This window comes from Capsicum annuum, chromosome 9, assembly GCF_002878395.1.
Source record: "Capsicum annuum cultivar UCD-10X-F1 chromosome 9, UCD10Xv1.1, whole genome shotgun sequence".
Lineage (NCBI taxonomy): Eukaryota > Viridiplantae > Streptophyta > Magnoliopsida > Solanales > Solanaceae > Capsicum > Capsicum annuum.
In genome coordinates this window covers 188,084,095-188,108,079 of record NC_061119.1, presented here as the reverse complement: position 1 = coordinate 188,108,079, position 23,985 = coordinate 188,084,095, and positions in this window count along the sequence as shown.

Here is a 23,985-nt window from a genome sequence, read left to right as displayed (position 1 = left end):
CAGCTTATGGGTTAGCTTGTGGTCGCTTGTGATCGTAAGCACCATTGTCGTGACTAAGGGGCGGCCTCTGGTTGTAACAAAACTTGGTATTAGAGCTAGGGTTTTACAGTGTCTTAGGGAGTCTGAAAAGACACGTTGAGTAGAGTTTTGTGCATGGATGTGAAGCGTGCCACACTTATGGACAAGAGGCTATAAGATGTTTTAGGAAATGTTTCTTGTCTTTTAGTATTCATGTCGTGCAAATGAGCATGAGCTCTATTTAAATCGTCTTTCAAATTCACTCTTCCTTCCATTTAAACAAAATGCCTCCCAGAAAGACTAATAAAAAAAGGAATTAAAATCAGTTTGCGCCTCCACCTGTTCAGGAAGTTCCCCTGAACAAGCATGTCTGTCATTCCGAATTTAGAGATGCATTCACTACCTTAGCTCACTTAGTAGCAGCTTAAAATAATCATTAGGTTTCTACCCCAACCAATCTAATTGCCAACACAGCTGCAGCTAGGTTTCGGGATTTTACCAGAATAAACCCTCTTTTGTTTTTAGGATCTAAGTCTGAGGAGGATCTGTAAGAATTTCTTGATATGGTTCAGAAGGTGACTAATATTATGGGTGTCACCTCAAGTAAGAGTGCAGATTTGGCTACTTACCAGCTATAGGATATAGCTCATACATGGTATAAGCAGTGGAAGGAGGATGGAGTTGCTGAGGCAGGGGATGAAGAGTAGAAGAAGTTTTCCACAACCTTTTTAGATAGTTTCTTTCCCCTTAGAGTTAAGGAAATCTAAGGTGATGGAGTATATTAATTTAAAGTAGGGTAATATGAGTACGAATGAGTATTCGCTTAAATTTACTAGGTTGGCGAGGTATGCTCCTCATGTGGTGTCTGATAATAGGTCTAGAATGAGTAAGTTTATTTTTGGTGTAGCTGATAGTGTGGTCAAGGAGTGAAGGACTGCTATGTTAATTAAGGATATGGACATATCTAGGCTTATGGTCCTTGCTCAATAGATTAAGAAGTAGAAGCTTAAAGAGATAGAGAGGAAGAATAAGAGGGCCAAAATAGGTAGCTTTAATTTCTCTTAGCTGAAGCCAGAGAGTGGTAACCATTCTTAGTTTTATCAGAAATTCTCAGGCCCAGCTCTATCTCCAGCTAGTGCACTAGTACCAAAGTTCAGGAATAATAGTTGGGATAGGGTGCCAGGTCCTAAGCTCCAGGGTAGTGCGAACAATGGTCGTACTAATCCGCTCTGTAGGAAATATGGTAGAAATTATTAAGGTGAGTGTAAAGCTGGTAGTGATGTACTTTTTGGGTATGGTAAGCCAGGACACAAGATTAGGGAATGCCGAATAGTTGCTCAGAGGGGAAAAGACTTGCGCTAACAAGGCTAGTCCAATCTATCATCAGCTTCAGCAGGTTGCCCAACTCAGCAGGGCGCTACTTCAAATGCCACCAATGGACAACGCTAGAATAGGTTGTATACACTTCAATCTTAAAAGCATTAGGAAAGTTTTCCTGATGTGGTTATAGGTATGTTACAGGTCTTTCACCTTTATGTTTATGCTTTATTAGACCCCAGAGCTTCGCTCTTCTTTATAATACCCTATATAGCTATAAATTTTAGAGTCAATCTCAAATCTTTAGTAGAAACCTTCTCAGTGTCTACCCTAGTAGGTGTCTCTTTTGTAGCCAGGCAGGTATACAGAAAGCCTCTAATAATAATATCCCAGAAAGTCACCTCAGTTGATCTTGTAGAGTTAGAGATGATTGATTTTGATGTCATTCTTGGCATGGATTGGCTCCTCTCATGTTATGCTTCAGCTGACAATAGAAACAGAATTATTCAATTTTAATTTCCAAATGAACCAGTTATTTAGTGGAACGCTAGTACTTCAGTAGTTAGGGGTCAAATTATGTCATATCTTAGAGTAAGGAAGATGATAACTAAAGGGTGTGTATACCATCTTGTTCAAGTCAAAGACTCTAGTTCTAATACTTCCAGTATCGAGTCAGTTTCAATAATAAGGGATTTTCTAGATATATTCCCTAAAGATCTTCTTGGAGTTTCTCCGGTAAGGAAAATTGACTTCAGAATAGACATCCTTCCAAATACCTAGCCCATCTCTATTTAGCATACAGAATGGCTCCAACTAAGCTTAGGGAGTTGAAAGAATAGTTAAAATATCTCTTAGATAAAAGATTCATCAGGCCCAGTGTTTCCCCATGGGGTGCTCCAGTCCTTTTCATGTGTAAGAAGGATGGTTCTCTCAGAATGTGCATCGATTGTTATCAGTTGAACAAAGTCACAATTAAGAATAAGCATCCACTCCCCAGGATAGATGACTTATTCAATAAACATTAGGGTGCCAGTTACTTCTCTAAGATAGAACTGAGATCTGGCTATCATCAGCTCAGAGTCAAAGAATGTGACATTCCCAAAATAGCTTTCAGAACTCGGTACGACCACTTTAAATATCTAGTTATGTCTTTTGGACTAACGAATGCCCCAATAGCCTTTATGGACTTTATGAATAGAGTGTTTAAGAAATACTTGGACATGTTCATCATAGTCGTCATTGATGATATTTTTGTCTACTCCCGTACTGAAAATGATTAGGCAGACCATCTCAAAAGCGTATTGCAGACTCTTAGATCCCATCAGTTGTTTGTCAAATTCAGTAAGTGTGAATTTTGGTTAAGATCAATAGCTTTCCTTATCTATATTGCTTTCAGTGATGGCATTAGAGTTGACTCTCAAAAAACCAAAGCAGTGAGAAACTGGCCCAGTCCCATCTCTCTATCAGATATTAAGAGTTTCTTGGGTTTAGCTGGCTATTACCGACGGCTTATTGAAGGGTTTTCGTCTATTGTATCCCTCATATCTCGATTGACTCAGAAGAAAGTCAAGTTTCAGTGGTTAAATTCCTGTGAAGAGTTTTAAGAGTTGAAGACTCGACTTATCTAAGCCCTAGTTTTGACTTTGCTCGACGATTCAGAGAGGTTTGTTGTTTACTGTGATGCTTCTAAAGTTGGGCTTGGTTGTGTGTTGATGTAGAGAGGTAAGGTCATAGCCTATTCCTCTAGACAGCTTAAACCCCATGAAAAGATTTACCCTACCCATTATCTTGAATTAGCAGCTGTTGTTCTCACCTTAAGAATTTGGAGGCACTACTTGTATGGGGTTCATGTTGATGTTCTCACGGATCACAAAAGTTTGCAGTATGTGTTTTTGCTTAAAGATTTGAATCTTCGTCTGAAAAGATGGTTATAATTATTGAAAGATTATGATATGAGTGTATTGTATCATCCGGGAAAGGCCAATGTAGTGGAAGATGCCCTTAGTAGATTATCTATGGGTAGTGTTGCTCATATTGAGAATGAAAAGAAGAAGTTAGTCCAAGAGGTTCATCAGCTTGCTATATTAGGTGTTCGGTTGGTTGATTTAGATGAGGGTAGTATATGGGTTCAGAATAGTTTGGAATCTTGGTTGGTTGCCAAAGTGAAAGAAAGGAAAGATAGGGATTCTAGTTTGGTTAAGTTGAAAGAATCAATTAGAGATCATAAAGTAAAGGTTTTCTACCAAGGGGGAGATGGTGTACTGCGATATCAGGGTAGATTATGTGTGTCGTTTGTTGATGGGTTCAGACAGCAGATTTTAGTAGAAGTGCAAGGTGTGCGTTACTATATTTACCTAGGAGCTACTAAGATGTATTGTGATTTACAGGAAATCTATTGGTGGAGTGGTAGGAAGAGAAATATTACAAAGTTTGTAGTTAAGTGTCCTAATTATCAGCGGGTTAAGGTGGAGCACCAGAGAACTAATGGCACAATGCAGGAGTTTAGTATCCCTACTTGGAAGTTGGAAGAGAAAAATATGAATTTGTGACGGGCTTTCCTCATATGCATCATCAACATGACTCGATATGGTTTATTATAGATAGAATGACCAAATCATCCTATTTCTTGCCAGTTCATACTTCCTATTTAGCCTAAGATTATGCCAAGCTTTATCTTAGAGAGTTGGTTAGGTTTCATAGAATCCCATTGTCTATCATTTCAGATAGAGGTACTAACTTTACCTCTCACTTTTGGAAAGCTTTTCAAAAGAGTCTTGGTATCCATGTTTATCTCTGTATAAGTTTTCATCCTCAGACAGATGGTCAGGCACAGAGGACCATTCAGACCTTAGAGGATATGTTTAAAGCATGTGTTATACATTTTAAGGGTATTTGGGATGCTCATTTGCCATTGATTGAGTTTTCCTACAATGACAGTTATACTGCAGTACTCAGGTGGCTCCGTTTGAGGCTCTCTATAGGAGAAGATGTAGATCTCCTATTAGTTGGTTTGAGGTAGGTCAGACTGTGCTAATAGGGCTTGATTTAATAATTTATGCGATGGAGAATGTTTAGATAATCAGGGAGAGGCTTAAGACAGCCCACAGCCGACAGAAATCCTACACATATGTGAGGGGAAGAGATCTTGAGTTCAAGGTTAGTGATTTGGTCTATTTGAAAATGTATCCCATGAAGGGAGTGAAGAGATTGGAAATAAATGGAAACTCATCCCCCGATATGTTAACCCTTACAAAATCTTGAGTAATTATGGGAAGGTAACATATGAGCTTGAGTTGCCAGCAGATTTGGCATCAGTACATCCAGTGTTCCATGTTTCCTTGTTGAAAGATGTATTGGTGGTCCAGCTGTAGTTGTTCCTTTAGAAAGTACATACGTTCAAGATAGCCTTTCTTATGAAGAAATCCTAGTCGAGATCCTTGATCATCAGATTCGTAGACTAAGAAACAAAAAGGTTCCATTGGTCAAGGTTCTTTGGCGGAATCAGTCCGTTGAGGGAGCCACTAGGGAAGTAGAAGAAGATATGCGTACCAAGTACCTTCATCTTTTCTCTGCAAACTCAGACTTATCTTATGGTAAAAGTTTTCCTTAGATTATCTCTTTTCCATTCTCAGTTTTAGCCATATAATCATCTTCATGTCATTTCATACATTCGCAAATTAGTTCAGTCATGTAACCATGTTTTTAGTTATGCATATTCAGTATGTAATCTCAGTTCCTCAGTATTCTAAACTTAATAGGTCTCATTTGAGGATAAATTTTCCCAAGGTGGAGATATTGTAAGACCCTGTAAGATTTTAGCTCAATATAAGCTCACTAATGCATGTTAAAGGGGTCCAAGAGTTAGAAAATTTCACTAAGTGTTAGGACTTAGTCATTTCCAAAACCCCATGGACTTTGATGATTTTATTTTCAATCTTCGCGACCTCGAAATGTTAATTTTTAAGTTGATTCATAATCAGGGTTATTAATAGTACATCTTGAAGGAGTTATGGAATTTGCAGATAAGTGTAGAGGTATGTTTGGATCACCAAGAAAGTAACAGCAGCGGGATAATCCTATAGTACGCCCATCAATGCACTACTAGGGATGCCCACGGTAGAGCCCACGATGCGTGGGTCAGTCCAGCGGTCCAGAGCTCGCAGTGCATGCCCCATCACCCACCCCTTATTTTTTAGCTTTTGTTCTCATTTTTGCAAGGGAAATTGGATCTTTTACCCTCACCCAATCGGTCCATAACATGGGATTAAGGATCCCAACAACATAATTTGTCATGTTATTACAAAATTCTCTCAAAATAAAGCATTCTCTCTCAAGAACAAACCCTAGCCTCTTCAAAAGAAATAAGGGATTCGAGCTTAATTTTCAAGAAAATCATCAAGAACCTTTACAAATTTATCAATTAAGGTATGCGTGATGTTCATCCATGGGCCCTTTTCACCCATGGAGTCCAAGAATCCATCTTTGTGTTTTAAACTATGAAATTACATGTTTATGATGAATTTTCTCCATGAATTTTTTATGAATTTTGATTAGACATTTTGTTTGCAATTGTTTTAATTGGAATTAACCCTTACACATTGGAATGATAATATTTTCATGTTAAATTCGTGGTTCATGGTTTTAGAATTAAATCTATGTTACTGGTATATTTTTAAATAATTTCCATGCTTTAAGTCATGACCCTCATGTGTTTGATGAAATGCTTAAGTATTAATTTTGGAATAATGATCCCCTTTTTTGGTCTCAAAGCTCTCATATGTTCGTATTATTATTCTATTAAGTCTTAGAGGGTTATAAACATCCGTTACTTAGCATCTTACCTAGTTTTAGTATTTACAGAACAATTTTAGATAAACCATGAGCATCGTTATTCAGTCAGTTAATTTGATCAGTTATTAGTTTGGTTAAACATAGTTCAGTCCAGATATCAGCGTCAGTTCATTTAGGTGTAGCATTTAGCACCAAGAAAACCTAGGGATGGGTATCACCGATCAGTTAGGATTGGGTTCTTAGTAGCAGTCCCTAAGTTCCAGAACTATATAGCCACCATAAGATTATGAGATGTCACCATTAGATTAGAACTGACAATCTCAGAGATGCCACCCACTAGTTTAGGACTCTCAATCTATTAAGGGTCACCTGCCAGTTTAGGACTGACCTATTAGTCTTTCAGGAAAGTAGCTTAGTGGATCCATAAAGCCATTGTTTGTACTCGTGGCATAGTAATAACACCCTTCCAACTGGGGTTATAGTTTGGACCCCAATTGGCTCCTATTTGAGCATGTTGGTTAGATGATACCTCCCACGGTTCAGTATTCACTACAGAATTCAGCTCAGTCTTGCTTGACCATAGCATACAATTTTGAAGTTATTCAGTTATCAGATTTTAGTATTTCAGTTTATTGACTATTTCAGTAATATATTATATGCTTGGTTATGCCTTCTCAAATTTTACAGCTTTTATCCTTATTGTACATCAGTTATCTCATTTTAATCAATCAGTCAGTATTTCATACATATGAGCCTATGCATTTCAACCTAACATCATCTTATATACAAGTACATTGAAAGTACTGACTGCATACTTTCTTCGTGCTATCATATCTTATATCATAGGTTTGGGCGCACAGTTTCTAGACTGTGCTTAGATAAGTTCAACACTTTAGCAGCAGCAGTGGTGGAGAGTCTTTATATTTCAAGGATGAGTTTATATTTATTTAGTATTTCAGTATTTCTCTATTTGTGTCAGTTTGGAGTTAGTTGGGGGGGTTTCGATAAACTCCCCAGTCAGTCAGTTAGAGGCTTTTCAGACATTGAGATAGTTAGTTAGTTTATCAGTCTTTTTAGATGCTCAAATTTATAATTTCTCAGCATTTTAGTATTTTTAAACCTTATGGCCTTACTTAGTTGTTTCCACATATATTGTTCATTACCAGTTTCACTCAATGCTCACAGCAGGTGCCAGATCATGGGTTAGTTTCTGGTCACTTGTGACCGTAATCACCGTTGTCGTGACTAGTGAGTAACCTCGAGTTATGACAATGAGGTTGATCATTCTAGATATATGGGCCTACAAAGGTTCCACAAAACACTACTACCTTTGTCTTGGAGGGTTTATTGATTTGTTTGCTGCCTATTTTAGAGGTTGTTCTTTTGAGTGCACTTGGTATTCCTCTAGCTCTGAGTGTTATTCCTCCATTTTTGCCAGAGTCTTCTTATAGTGCTCCTTCAATTTTGAGTATGATTTCTTCATCGGTACTAACATGTGCTTGTGGTATACCCTAGGCTCTAAGTATTGTTCCCCCTTTGTACTAGAATCTAAGTATGGTATTCTAAGACTAAGAATTTAGTCTTCATCTATTTGGCCCCCTTAAGTTGGACCACAACCATCAAGGTTCACTATTTTTTGGGTTTTTGGGGTCTTGCTATGTCTTTTGAGTATCTAAAATCATTTTAGAGATTTACTCAGTTGGTTACACCCAAGTTCAGTGGTGTTGTAGGTAAGGATGCCTATGAGTTCTTGATTGGTTTTTGAGAAAATTTGTATAATCTTGGATTGCTTGAGTTGCATGGAGTTGCTTACACCATATATCAATTGAAAGATTTGCCAGGGATTGGTGGAGGTCACTTGGTAGTTGCAGACCTCTTAGATTGCTAGAGATGATTTGGGATTTATTTTCTAAGGCTTTTTTAGACAAGTTTGTGCCCTACAGTTTGAGATATCAGATAATAAATGAGTTTAATCACTTAGAGGAGGGATCCATGATAGTTATCGAGTATAAGGTACATTTTCATGCCTTGTCTAGATATTCTATTACCAGTATTTCCATTGAGTTTGAGAAGATTCAAAATTATATGAAGGGATTAGATACTACATTTCAATTAGCTATTGCCCATATGGTAGTGTTAGTGACATCATTTTAGTGTCTGGTGGATCATCCAATGATGACCAAGGCTATTTTTTATTAACTCAGGGAGACTCTAAGAGGGTGCGCCATCAAAGTGAGTTCATTGGTCACATCCCTCTTGGTAGACAATTCAGAGGTTCCAGTGGGTAACATGGTAGACTAGTGTAGGCAAATTTGTAGGGTTGAAGTAGTAGGTTTTATGGTTTAGCAGCTTTATCTAGTCAGATGTCATTCTAGGATAGTCATTCTAGCTCAACCACGCCTCCTCAAATTGAGTTAGGATAAAAATATTGTTATGGGTGTGATGAATTTAGCCATATGGCCAAGTATTTTCCCCATCATATTTTTAGGCCTACTCCTATATCGACAGTGAGAGATGACCCTTAGGATGGTAGAAGTACTACTACAGATTCATGAGATAGAGATAGAGGTAGTGGTGCCTGTGGTGGTGGTCGTGGGGTTGTTGAGTCTGATAGCAGACCTAGTCAGTGCTATGCTATACTCCCCATACTTGAGGTAGAGGCTTCCAATACTGTTATCATAAGTATCATCCCAGATTTCTTCAGATCTACCTCTATATTATTTGATTCAGGTTCGACTTTCTCCTATGTGTCTCTATATTCTACTTTTTGTTTTGGATTTTACTTGTGAGCCTTTTGCCATGCCTACCTTGTATCTACCCCTATAGTAAAATCTTTAGTGGTTGATTGGGTGCACCGATCTTGTGTTGTGATCTCTGTTGGGCGTGAGACTTGAGTAGATCTGGTCTTTCTAGATATGGTAGAGTTTAATGTCATCTTGGGTATGTATTGGTTAGGTCTCGATCATGATATTCTAGACTGTTATGATAAGATCGTAACTTTAGCTTCACCTGGTATGCCAAGGATATCTTGGAAGGGTACGCTTCATTCGAGTCCAAAGAGAGTTATATCCTTTCTACATGCTCGTCGCTTGGTAGAAAGGGGATGTTTTTATTTGGACCATATTTTTTATACTAGTGTTTCTTCACTACCTTCTTTATATTTGATCCATATTGGATATATGTTTATCAATTATTTTCTTAAGTATTTGCCTAGTATACCTTCGAATTTAAATATTGACTTTGCTATTGATGTAAAGCTGGGAATCAAACCTACTTTTGTTCCTCTATAGGGTGGTCCCAATATGTTGAAGGGATTGAAGGATCAATTAAATGAATTATTGGATAAGGGATTTATCCGACCTAATGTATTACCTTGGAGTGCACCTATATTATTTGTGAAAAAAAATGATGGATTTATCTACATATGTATTAATTATCTACAGTTGAACAAGGTGATAGTTAAGAACAAGTATCCAAGGTGATAGTTAAGAACAAGTATCCTCTTCCTCTTATTGATAATTTATTCTATTATCTTCAGGATGCTTAAGTATTTTCAAAGATTGATTTAAAGTTCGGCTATCACCAGTTGAGGTTTAGAGCGTTGGATATTTTGAAGATAGACCTTTTGACTTGATACAGGCATTATGAGTTCTTGGTTATGTCCTTTGGGTTGACTAACATCCCGGCCACATTAATAGAGTCAATGAATTGGGTGGTTTAACTGTATCTTGACTCTTTTTTCATTGGATTTATAGATTATATCTTTATTTACTCTAATTGTGAGGCCAACCACAACGACCATTTGCGGATTGTACTTTAGAGGTTGAGTGAATCGAAGTTGTATGTTGAGTTCTCCAAGTGTGAGTTTTTGTTGGAATCTATCTCTTTCTCGGGTCATGTGCTGACTAAGGATGGTATCATGGTCGATCCGACCAAGATTGAGTGGTTCGTGATTAGGATAGGCCAATTTCTTCTATCATGATTCAAAGTTTTATTAGGTTCGCAGGCTACTATCAATACTTTGTTGAGGGTTTTTAACCTATTTCTGCCCATTTAACCAAGTTAATTGTTAAGAAGATTTCTTTTGGTCCAATACTTATTAGGTGAGCTTTTAAAAGATCAAGGATTACTGACCTCAACTCTTATCTTGACTTTGTCCAATGAGGGTGTAGGCTTTATTGTCTTCTATGATGCTTCTGGTGTTGGGTTAGGTGTCGTGTTGATACTGGAAGATAAGGTGACAGCGTATGGTTCTATTTAGTTGAAGATTCATGAGAATAATTATCCTACCCATGATTTGGAGTTGTGTGTAGTTATATTTGCTTTGAAGTTGTAGAGACACTATTTTTATGGAGTCCATTGTAAGATCTTCTCGGATCACCATAGCCTTCAGTATTTCTTCAGCCTATGAAATCTTAATATGAGACAGCATCATTGGCTTGTGTTGCTTAAGAATTATGATATTACTATTTTATATCATCCATGCAAGGCTAATGTGGTTGCGGATGCCTTGAGCTGAAAGTCGACTAGTATGGGTATCTTGGCATATCTTTTGTTCCAAGAAAGGCCTTTTGCCTTAGAGGTTCATCCTTTGGCTACCCAGATGGGTAGGCTTGATATTTTGGGATTTATGCATGTTTTGGAATTTATGGAGGCTAGATCTTTTTTGATGGAGTATATTTAGGCTCATCAGTTTGATAATGCTAGTTTGTGAGTGGTTTGGGATAAGGTATTGGGTGGAGAGGCTAAGGAAACCTCACATGATTGCAATGGTGTTTAAAGGATTGGAGGTCGATTTTGTGTGCTGTGAGTGGATGATTGGATGAATTGAGTTTTGAGGAGGCTCATTGTTTTAAGTACTCCATTCATCTGAGAGTGACCAAGATGTATCATGTTTGTGACAACACTATTAGTGAGGTGGTATAAGGAAGGATGTAGCAAATTTTATAGCTCATTACCTATGTTTTCAGCAGGTGAAGGACTAGTGGTTTGCTTTACCTATGTTTTCAGCAGGTGAAGGACTAGTGGTTTGGTTCAGAGATTACCCACTCTCGAGTAAATGAAGAAATAGATCACTATGGACTTTGAGACAAGGTTGTGTCATACTTCTTGTGGTTCTGATAGTGTTTAAGTCATCATGGATCGATTGACTAAATCTGCTCATTTCATCACTATTTAGGTTGACTTTGGTATGGAGAGGTTAGCCCATATTTATGTTCGTGAGATAGTTTTTTTCCATGGTGTACCAATGTCTATTATCACGGATAGAGGCTTAGTTATCATTTCTCACTTCTGGAAGACATTTCTGGAGGAGTTGGGCAACCGGGTTGATAACAGCATAACTTTTAACCCCCAAAGGGATGGTTAGTCGGAGTGGAGTATTCAAGCTTTGGAGGATATACTCTGTGATTATGGTATGGACTTTAGAGGTTAGTAGGAGCAACATTTATCCTTGGTAGAGTTTTTGTATAATAATAACTACCATTTGAGTATTGAGATAGAACCTTTTGAGGCTTTATATATGTTATGCTCTTTGATTGATTAGTTTGAGATCTCTAAGATTAGACATAAAGGTATAGACTTGATTCATGAGTCTTTGGATATAGTTTGGGTCATTCAGGATAGACTTCAAGCGACTTAGGGTAGGCAGAAGTGCTATATCGTTCATATACTTCACTCCTTAAGATTTAGTGTTGGTGATTGAGTCTTCCTTCATGTATCATACATGAAGGTCGTGATGAGATTTGGTAAGAGGGGCTAGCTTAGACCCACATATATTGAGCCATTTGAGATTCTTCAAGGATTTAGCTTACTGGTAGCACTACCCCTAGATTTTTTGGTTGTTCATCTAATTTTTTATGTATCAATGCTACGACATTTTTCATATGAGTCTTATGTCATTCATTAGGACACACTGTAGTTAGATGAGACGCTGTCCTTTATTGAGGAAACAATCTCCATTTTAGCTCAGGATGTTAGAAGATTGCGTTCTTGAGATATTTTTATGGTTAATGTCTAGTGGAGACACTTTTCTATTAATGAGGCTTCTTGGGAGGTCGATCCCCATATGCATAGTAATTATCTCCCTCTTTATGCTGATTTAGGTTTTTTTTCTTCCCTTTAGTTTGAGGTCGAACTAGATTCTTAGTGGTGGATTGTAAGGTCTTGATTTTGTAAATTTTTTCCATTATATATTTTGACCATTTTACCCCTCCTCGTAGTTGCTATGTGTTATTTCTAGGGTATAGGGATGGTTAGCACAGTTCTCGATGTGATATAGGATGATTTGTTCGAGTTTGTCATTTTTAGAGTTGGAAAAGCCTTATAAATAACTTCAGTCGACATTTGTTGTTTTGTGTGTTAGATTAAAAATGGACTGCGCCAATAGTTTCAGAACATCTATTTTGGGTTGGTAGCATGGTTAGTTTGATTTTATGGCCTTTGGATTTCATTTCAACCCTCGGTTCAGAAATTAGTGAAATTGGGCCTCCGAGGTCAATTTTGTGAAAACAATCTCTTTTGAAAATCTGATGTCGTCATTGAGTCCACAATGATGGATTTAATACAGTAGCATATTTCTTTTGACTTCACGAGATTTCAAATGAATCTTGACGGATTGATCCACAACTTTACAACTTAACAATGTTGCTGATGTAGCTCTATCTGGTGTAGCCACATTAGTGGCAAAAGCACCACTAAAGTGGTAGCCTCTTTAGCGGCCTAGGCGCCGCTTTAGCGGACCCCGCCATCTAAGCAACTACCGCTAAAGCATACTTTTGACAGCTTTAACGGTCTCTCTTTTAATGATAGGGGACCACTTTAGCATCCTCACACATATGGGTTGGACTCCTAAAGTGTTCAACACGTTCTTAAGCAAGACTGATAAATCGTTCATTCGACCACTTTAGTGGTCATAGCTGGACAAGTATAAAAATTCCTTTTCTCAATTTCTCTTTTATTTTTGAGACTTTGAGCTTCAGGTTGAGAGAATCTAAGATGATTTGTTCTATTCTCGAGCGTGGGTAATCTCTAAATCACTATTTCAATTATTGTACTTTTATGTCATTTAAAACTCTTTAAATCATAATTTTATCGGGAATTGGGGATTCTTGACCCGAAAGGCCTAAAATGGTATTCTTCAATTAAGACCTCGTTGTTAACCTATTTTTACTTAGGTTTGCTCCTATGTTTTCCTTTAATCATGGCTATGGTTTTTCTAAATAAAAATTCTTATTTTACCCTTTCATTTCAAAAATCCATTTCAGGTTCCATTTTGACCCCAACTAGGACATAGGCAATGTTTTAGTTGATTTCGAGGCTGTTTGAGAGGGAAAATGTCATGATTGCACTAACTAAATCCCATCAGTAGATAAGCCAAATCATAACTCGGAGATAACACAATTGATTAATTCGGTAGGAAATGCCCAACATAGGCAAATTTCAAAAACACGATTTATAAATAACAAAAGGGTTTTAGATATATAAAACAATCAATATAAGATACAAGATACCAGTCCCACGACCTAGCAGAACCAACACAAGAGCATCTAATAATCAATAATACAACTCAAGTTTTAAGATAGTCAATACATTTGTCTCGACACAAAAGACTGGATATAAAAGATAGAGGAAAATGGGTAACTTGAACTCCAAGCGATCACCCTATCTCCATAAATATCAACACTGCACGATCAATGACCAATGACGACAACTAGTACTTGAATCTGCACCAAAAAGGTATAGAAGTGTAGTATGAGTACAAAAACAATGAATACTCATTTTTCACATCGGCCGACTAAGTTAAATCATGATATAAATATGATAAAATGAAAGATAACATAACTAAGTCAAGGTACAAAATAAACCTGAATCATCTCCAATATCATTGTGCATAATCAGTAATTTAACCAGAATAATAATATAACCCAAAGCATCAACACATAAAAACATCTCCTTAAAATATAAGTAAATAAATTGGAGTAACAATAATGCATCATAAGGCATCACACAAGTAATTACAAACTACAAATTTGGCTCCCACACGCCAATTGGTGCAGAAAAGTAAATAACTCATCATAGACTCTTACACGTCTGGAGAGTACACTCAAGATAGAATAAATCAATCAAAAAATATTACAACTAACATTTATCATCATTGGACCATCATTCCATAATTATCATCAATCGGTCAGTTTCCCACATTTCACAATTTACCATCATTTAACAACCTTATCATTGATACTCACTATTCATAATTTATTAGTTATCCATCTCCTATTAACTAATTCATTTGATCACTAGTCATCATATAACCTCTAGTAATAATTTAACAACTATACACCATATATCTACTAATCACCATTTACCAACTAATTCTTTTTATCAACTAGTCATTTTTATCAACTACTCATTATTATCGCTAATCATCGCTATCATTAATCATCAATATTGCTAATTATAATTAACATTAGTCATCATTAGCCCTCATTATAAACAACTATGAGTAAATATACGTATATATAATTGGCATACATAGGGCATAGCTGGGCTGGAACTGGTAGAAGAACCAGAGACACATCAATATAATCATCCTCCGGCCTTGTCGGGTATTAATGCATCATCATAATCACCACCACCCATGCCGGGTATACATAACCATAATCATCCTCCGTCTTTGTTGGGTATACATATAATAATCATTCTCCGGCCTTGCTGGGAATATATATCATAATCATCCTCCGGCCTTGCCGAGTATTAATATATCATCACACTATTCTTTGACCTTGCATGGTATATATATCATAATCATTGTCCGACCTTTTCGGATATCAATATATTATCATAATATCCTCTGATCTTGTTGTGTATCAATATATCATCATAATATCCTCCGGCCTTACCAGGTATATATAATCATAACCATATTTTGGAATCAAACCGAGTATATAATCAATATCCTAGCAAATAGCATAGTTATTAAAATATATAATAGCATAACCTCGAGCATAATTATTCAACATGGCCAGTAATCACAATCGGAATCATGAATTCTAACATAATAAATAGCATATCTTCCCATATAATCAATAAGCATTACTCTTACTATGATTAATATCACAATTCTAACATCACCAATGAGAATGTTTTCCAAATAATTACTAGCATAATTACTTAGCATGATCATAATCATAAGTAAGAGCATAAGCAATAACTTATCAATAGCATGGTCAAAATCTTACCATTAGCATAATAGAAGGCTTATACATGGCTTAACCAACAGCTTAATGCAACACGATCAATAACTCATCATAATATAATCGACAATATAATCTATTTTCCATGAGAATTACTTTTAATGCCATCATTACGGTAACCACCAAGTACCAAGATTCATCAATATTGCGTCAAGGGGCATTATCTTAGTATTCAATAAGCATGTAATGACTTCAAGAGGACAAATCATCATTCTTTACTTAAGGTGGGTCAAAGAGGCCACTTCTAGATCCCCAAGATACATTTTAAGGATAGTTCTACCCCGGGATAGGATAAGGTATCTAAATCCATTCTTAGATGTATAGAAAGCCACAAATAGCCCTATGGTAGATATTCTTCTTAAGCATTTTAACTGATTCCAAAGAAAACTAAGGCAACCATTGTAAGAAACAAAGGCCAAACTTACCCTAAGTATGAGGGTCTAAAGAATTTTTACTTAATTTGAGTAATCTAGAGCATTTTCAACTTAAACATGAGTAATGAAGTCCAATTCACCTAAGGCACAAGGGAACAAGCAAAGTATTTCAACTCTACGATTTCAAAATAGCTTAAATGATCCAACTAACCCAAGTCTTGCATTTTATCAATCCAACAACTAAAACCCATCCCAAATCCAACACAATATCATAAGAATACTAGGAAATGGCTCAATCTAACAAGGGATAAACCTAGCCAACATCAATGCCAAAGAAAGCTACACGAATTGCTATACCACTGCTTTTCCCTTTAGATAAGCCTTCTAAAGATGCCAAGATATCATAAACACATTCTACTCATCCATACGAGAATAGCGATAGCTATATTGTACTACTGTGTTTTGGGTCCAAAAAATCAAACCAAAACCTCATGTGGGTCCCACTCTTAAAATTCACAACTCCAAAACCAACCCAACATAATATCAATCTCAAGGAATAATTACCCCAAAAAATGGGTGAAAACCAAGCTAAATTTGACTAAAATCAAGCCCTAAGGGTTTGGGTGTTTTGAGTAATAAATCATGAAATTTCACCACAAAATGGGTGAATTCTTACTTCAAATCAGTAGATAATCGCAAAAATAAATGTTAATCTAGCTTTCCAAGCTCCCACAAGCTTAAATCTCATTCAATCGCTCTATTTAGGGTTTATATTCTCAAGAAATGACTTGATTCGCAACTTTGGGGTCTATTTAAACCCATACCAGGTCCTAGGTTCCCGCTATAGTGGTCCAGGGCCTGTGATCGCACTATCTGCTAGCTACACAAGATCATCGCCATTGTGACCTATTCCCTATTATTGCACTACTGCAATTACGAAACTCCCTCGCGAATGCGACTACAAAAGAAGATAGCTAAAACTTGGAAAATCTTCCAAGTTACCATCAAGCCCTCGAGATTCATTTGGAATTCTGTGTAGGAAACAAAACTATCTAACAACACTAAATTTAATGTTCAAAACTTAATAGCGCAGTAAAATTTTCAATCAAGTCTGTTTCGACCAAATGTGTGTCCCACACCCATATTTTATTTTCTCAACTTTTCGACCAATAGGTCGAAATGAGCTCGGGTGCCCAGGACCCAAACCAAAGGTCCACCTAGACTAAAATCAAGATTTTAGAGCTGGTGGTGCATTCAAAATTTGCATTTGAGATTTTTTAACTAACATTTTCAAATGGTGGCCATTTAGAACTAGCAAAGATTTCTAAATAGGAAATTGACTCTAAAAATTAAACGAACTTCCCGATAACTGAACTGTCAACTCCAGCATCAAATAAATTACTTGGAGAAACTATGGAAATACTCTAATAGTGAAAATAAGTAGGAATATGAAAATGACCCGAAGGGTCATTAAAATATCCACTACTAAAGGATCTTTCATCCTCGAAAATTAAGGATTAATATGTACATGAAGTCTCAAACAGGCAAGGATACTGGGTCCGCATCTCGCTCTCAATCTCCCAAGTGGCCTCCTCCACTGGGCGGTGCCTCCACTGAACCTTAACTATAGGATTCTCTCTAGTGCACAATCGTCTGACATCACTAGCTAAAATAAGCATTAGCTCCTAAACAGAGGTCAAATGCTCATCCAACTAGACTGAGTCCCATCTAAGTATATGAGGCGGATTAGGAATATATCACCGCAACATAGAGACATGGAAAAATGGAAGGACAGCATCAAAATCTGGAGGTAAATAAAACTTAAAGGCTATCTCACAAACTGCAAGGAATCTCAAAAGGTCTAATATATCTAGGACTAAGTTTTCCCTTACTCCCGAACCTCATCACACCTGATGCACGGAGGAATACCCTATCACTTACTCTAAATCTCAAGGCACAAAGCCTATAGTCTGCAAAGGACTTCTACCTGCTCTGAGCTGATCTTATCCTATCCTGAATCACCGACTCTGTCCAATGACCCCTGAAGCAAATCAGTACTATCGAGCCTAATCACGAAAGTCTCAAACCATCCAAATGGAGAACAACATCTCCTACCATATAATGCCCCAAAAGGCGCCATCTCAATACATGAATGATATCTATTATTATACATGAACTCTGACAAGGCTAAGTGTTGCTCCCACTGGCCTCCGAAATCCATAACATAGGCTAGGAGCATTTCCTCTAGAACCTGAATAGTCTGGTCAGACTGGCTATTGGTCTGCAGATGAAAGGTTGTACTAAAATCCACTTGAGTACCCAATTTCTCTTGAAATGCTCTCCATAATCTCAAAATGAACTCAAAACCATGGTGTAAAATGATAGAAATGGTCACACCATGTAAACGGACTATCTCCGTAAAATAGATATGGGCTAACCTCTTAATACTGGAGGACATCTAAATAGGAATTAAATATGTTGATTTGGTCAAAAAATCCACAATGACCTAAATACCATTGGAACATGAGAAGTGTGAGGCAAACTACTAACTAAATCCATCGTAATCTGCTCAAACTTTTACTCAGGAATGGGCAACCTCTAAATCAAACCACCTGGTCATTAATGCTCGGCCTTTACCTGTTGACAACATACGTAATGCACCACAAAGTCTGGGATATCTCTCTTCATACCACTCCACCAATAATGCTGCCTCAAATCTCTATAAATCTTGGTTATGCTATGATAAATGGAATATCTAGATCTGTGAGCCTTATTTAAAATCAACTAAATTAAGCCATCGACCCTCAGAACATAAATGCAACCATCAAATCTCAAAACACCCTTAAAATCTATGGTGACCCTCTTAGACTCACCACTTAACATATAATCATGAAGGAAGCAATGCTTTTTATCCTCAAACCGATGATCTCAAATCTGCTTAAATAATAAAAACCTTGCCTTCACACTAGCCAAATCCTCCGGGGATTTGAAATATCAAGGCAAACCATTAAGTTGGCTAAGGACTAAATTTTTTGTGCCAACATCCTTTGAGAAACTGAATTACAAGCCAAACTACCCATACTCACATCTTTCTGACTCAAGATATCTGCTACCACATTTGTCTTTCTCAGATGATACAAGATGGAAATATCATAATCCTTAAGCAACTCCATCCATCTATGTTGTCTAGAATTAAGTTCCCTTTAGGTCATAAGATGTTGAAGACTACGATGATCGATGAAAATCTCACAATGCACACCATATAGATAAGGTCTCTAAATCTTAAGCGCATAAACTGTCGCCGCCAACTCCAAATCATGAGTGGGGTAGTTTCTCTAGTGCACCTTAAGTTTCTTAGAAGCATAAGTAATAACACTACTCTATTGTATCAATATAATCCAAACAAACACGAAAAGTATCATAAATATGGTGAATCTCTCACCCTCAATAGGAAAGGCTAAAACAGGACTCACACTCCTCAAACCATCATAAACCCTTGAAAAAGTTCTATAATAACAGTCCAAACCAATAAAGCTATGAACCTCAGTCGAAGATGTATGTCTATCCTAATCACTAATCGCCTCAATCTTGGTTGGATCTACCATAATCCCTTCCTTAGACACCAAATGTCCAAGGAATGTCACTGACTCAAGAAAAAGATCACACTTAAAGAACTTGGCAAAAAGCACATGATCTCTCCAAGTCTAGAGCACAATCCTCAAATGTTGCACATGATCCTCTCTACTCCTCGAGTAAACAAGGATGTCGTTGATGATCACAATCACAAAGGAATCTAAATAAGGCCTTAATACTTAATTCATAAAATCCATAAACACAACTGGGGCATTAGACAATTTAGTTGATATTATAAGAACTTATAATGACCATAACGAGTCTTGAAAGCTATTTCTGGGATATTCTCAGCCTGAATCCTCAACTAAAGTAACCATATCTCAAATCATTCTTAGAAAACATTGTGGCAACCTGAAGTTGGTCAAACAAATCATCAATGCATGGCGTTGGATAATGGTTCTTCACTGTCACCTTATTAAGCTTCCTATAATCAATACACATATGTATGGAACCATCTTTCTTCTTCGCAAACAATACTGGAGCTCCCTAAGGGACACACTCAGTCTAATAAAATCCTTACCAAGAAGATCCTTGTAATGGCGCGAGACTAGAACTTGGGCATCACACAGTGCTTACAATCCTAAAGAATTACAAGATAACCTATTAATAGTACCTGTTATAAGCACTGAACATAATACTGCAATATATAGGCAGAAGAAATATGAAAATGCCATAAGGTTCTCAAAATACTATAATAATAACTGAGTATAACTTAAAATAACATCTGAAAACTGAAGAACTAGCCATACTAGTCTAAAAGCCTCTAACTGTCCAGATATGGAGTTGATGGGACAAATCCCTAACTAACTTCAACTGAAATAACTACCAAACTGCTAAAATACTAAAATAGATAGAGTCTGTCCTCAAAATATGAGGACTCACCACTATATTTGTTGCTGATAGCCTGAGCTGCAAAGTACGATTAGGAGCCTGAGCGTCCGAACCTATGATATAAGACATCATAGCGCAAAAGAGAAGGTATGCATCAGTACGTGGAATGTACTGGTATGCTAAGTATGGCAGGGCTTATATGTATGGTTTCACATGCATGTGATGATAACTGACTGAATAAAAATCACGAAGTAATTGTATGTGAGTACATACAAAACTAGAAGGTAACTCAAGTATGAACACCAAACATACCTGTGTAGTTGAATTCTTGAAGTCTCTTGGAATTTTTCTTGGGAATTGATCTTGAATCTTGAAGGCTATGGTTTTCTATTTGAGAGAATGTTCTTGATTTAAGGGAATTTGAATAAAATAATGATAATTAGGCTACTAGAAAATTAATCTTGTGTTTTTGACTGATTAGGGTCATGGAAAAAGACCCAACTACCCCTGAAAAGAATTAAATTTTTTGTCACTGAAATCTCAATTTTGGGCTTCACCGTGATGCGGTGCCATCCCGGTGAGCCACTAGAATTTGGTTGAAACTGTATTCCATGGAAAAATGTGACAATGCCCTTTGACGCGATACAGTGGAATCACACTAGGTCTTTGGAAATTGACAAGTGTGAACTGGCACTTTGGCGCAATGAGGTGCCAATTACGGAGCCTCACTTGAAAGTGGCAATTGAGAAATGGCCCCTTAGCGCAACACAATGCTTATTATGGTGACACACTGGAAAATGATAAATGCCATTCTTGGGGTCACTACAACGTGGTGCTGATTGTATTGAGCTACTGCTTTCACTAAAAGTTCCATAACTTTTCACCCGAGTATCAGATTTGGGCAAAATTGGTATTGTTGGAAAGCTTATTAAATTTTCTATAGTTTGGTGGGTCTTGAGCTGGAAAATTATCAGTGGAGAGAAAGTTATGCTAATTTGAAGTTGACTAAAGCAACATTTTTATCGAAAACTCAATCGGTATGGGATAATTTGATTAATCAAATAGCTGGGAGTTATTTGGGACCTTAATATACATCAAACTAATGCATAAAGCTACCAAAGAACCACAATGTACAATGTGTGAGCTTGAAACATAACTCTAGCATTGGTTTGGATTTTTGGAGCATTACAATATCTCCCCATTGGGAACATTCGTCCTCAAATGAGACTGGTTAAGCTAGAAACCCTGAGGGACTTAGATTACGTGCTGAATATATGTGGTTGCATGACTGAATCTGAACATGACACATGACTGAACTAGTTCTGTGAATGCATGACTGACATGAGAATGATATGCAGCTAAAACTGAGCATGGAATAGATAAATTCTAAGAAAATTATTACCTTGAGTCTGAGTTTGCGAAGAAAAGGTGAGGATACTTGGTCCACATATCTACTTTTTCTTTCCAAGTAGCTCCCTCAACGGACTGATTCCTCCAAAGAAATTTTAACAAGGGAACTTTCTTGCTCCTTAGTCTGGGAGTCTGACGATTAAGGATCTCGACTGGAACCTCTTTGTAAGAAAGGTTGTTCTGAACATCCACGCCTCTTAAGGGAACAACTACAGCTAGGTCACCAATACACTTATTCAACAAAGAGACATAAAACACTAGGTGTCCTGATGCCAAGTCTGTAGGCAACTCAAGCTCATAAGCCACCTTTTTGAAATGGCTCAAAATCCTATAAAGACCAATGTATCAGGGACTAAGCTTTCCCTTCTGGCCAAAACTTTTCACTCCCCTCATGGGAGAGATTTTTAGATATACGAAATCCCCAAGCTCAAACTCAATATCTTTCCTTCTCACATCTGTATAATGTTTCTGTCAGCTCTAGGCTTCCTAAAGTTTCTCCCTGATTAACTGTACTTTCTCTAAAGTATCAAACACCAAGTCAGGCCCTATTACTATGGCCTAACCTACTTCAAACCAACCAATAGGGGATGTACATCTTCTCTCATAAAGAGCCTTAAACGGAGCCATCTGAATGCTAGAATGATGACTGTCTCAATCAAAGATAAGTGGTCATCCCTACTTTTCTTAAAATCAACTACACAAGAACTCAACATATCCTCAAGTGTCTGAATGGTCCTTTCTACTTGACCATCTATCTGGGGGTGAAAGGCTATATGAAGTAAACTTAGGTACCAATACCCTTCTGAAAAGGTTTTTGAAAAAGAGAGGTGAACTTTGTACCACTATCAAAAATGATAGACAATGGGACACCATACAACCTAACCAACTTTATAAGATAGAGTTTGGCATAGTCCTCAGCTGAATAAGAAGTATGAACTGGCAAGAAATGAGCTAATTTAGTCATCCTATCTACAATGACCCAAATTGAATCATGTTGTCGACGAATACGAGGTAAACTCATCATAAATTCCATGTTCACTTCCACCCACTTCAAAGTGGAGATACTAAACTTCTGCATTAACCCACTAGGCTTCTGATGCTCAATCTTAACCTGTTGATAAATGAAGCACTTAGCCACAAACTCTGTAATATCTCTCTTTATCCCACTCCACCAATAGATTTCCCACAGATCACAGTACTTCTCTGTGGCCCCTGGATGAATAGAGTAACGCACACCATACGCTTCTACAAGAATTCACTTCCTCAAGCCATCTACACCTGGCACTCAAAGTCGACCCTGGAAGCATAACACACCATCTCCCCCTTGGGAGAAAACCTCCACTTTTTGATCTCTGACTGACTTTTTAAGCTTAACTAAATTGGGATCTCTGTTCTACTTTTCTTTCACCTCGAAAACAAAAGAAGACTCTGCACTATTATGCACCCATACACTACCCTCTACTCAATTAACCAAATGAACACCTAATCTGGTAAGCTGATGAACTTCCTAAACTAACTTTTTCTTATCATCTTCAACGTGAGCAGCACTACCCGTAGACAATCTACTTAGGGCATCTGCCACTACATTGGCTTTACTAGGATGGTACAAAACACTTATATCATAATCTTTTAGTAACTATAACCATCTCATTTGATGCAGATTCAAATCCTTTTGTGAAAACACATACTGCAAGCTTTTGTAATATGTTAATACATCAACATGCACCTTATATAAATAGTGCCTCCAAATCTTTAAGGCAAACATAGCAACTACTAATTCAAGATAATGAGTAGGGTAATTCTTCTCATGGGGATAAATTTATCTAGAGGCATGGGCCACAAGCCCTTCTGCATCAAAACGCACCCCAAACCAACTCTAAAAAAATCACAATATATAATAAATCCATCTGAACCATCTGGCAAAGTCAAAACTGGAGTTGTAGTGAGGCGAGTTTTCAACTCCTAAAAACTCTCTTCATAAGAATCTGATGACTGAAACTTTACTTTTTTCTTAGTCAATCTGGACATGGGGTATGCAATAGACAAAAACCCTACAACAAACCATCGATAATATCTAGCCAAACCTAAGAAACTCCTGATATCTAATGGAGAGATAGATCAGGACTAGTTTCTCATCGCCCCAGTCTTTTGAGGATCAACTATAATTCCATCACCGAAAACAATATGGCCAAGAAAAGCTAATGACCTTTGCAAAAATTTGCACTTACTGAATTTAGTGAACTACTGATGGGCTCGGAGAGTCTATAATACTATTTTGAGGTAGTTCGCATGATCGTTTTCATTACAGCAGTAGATAAGGATATCATCAATGAAGACTATGATGAATATTTCTAAGT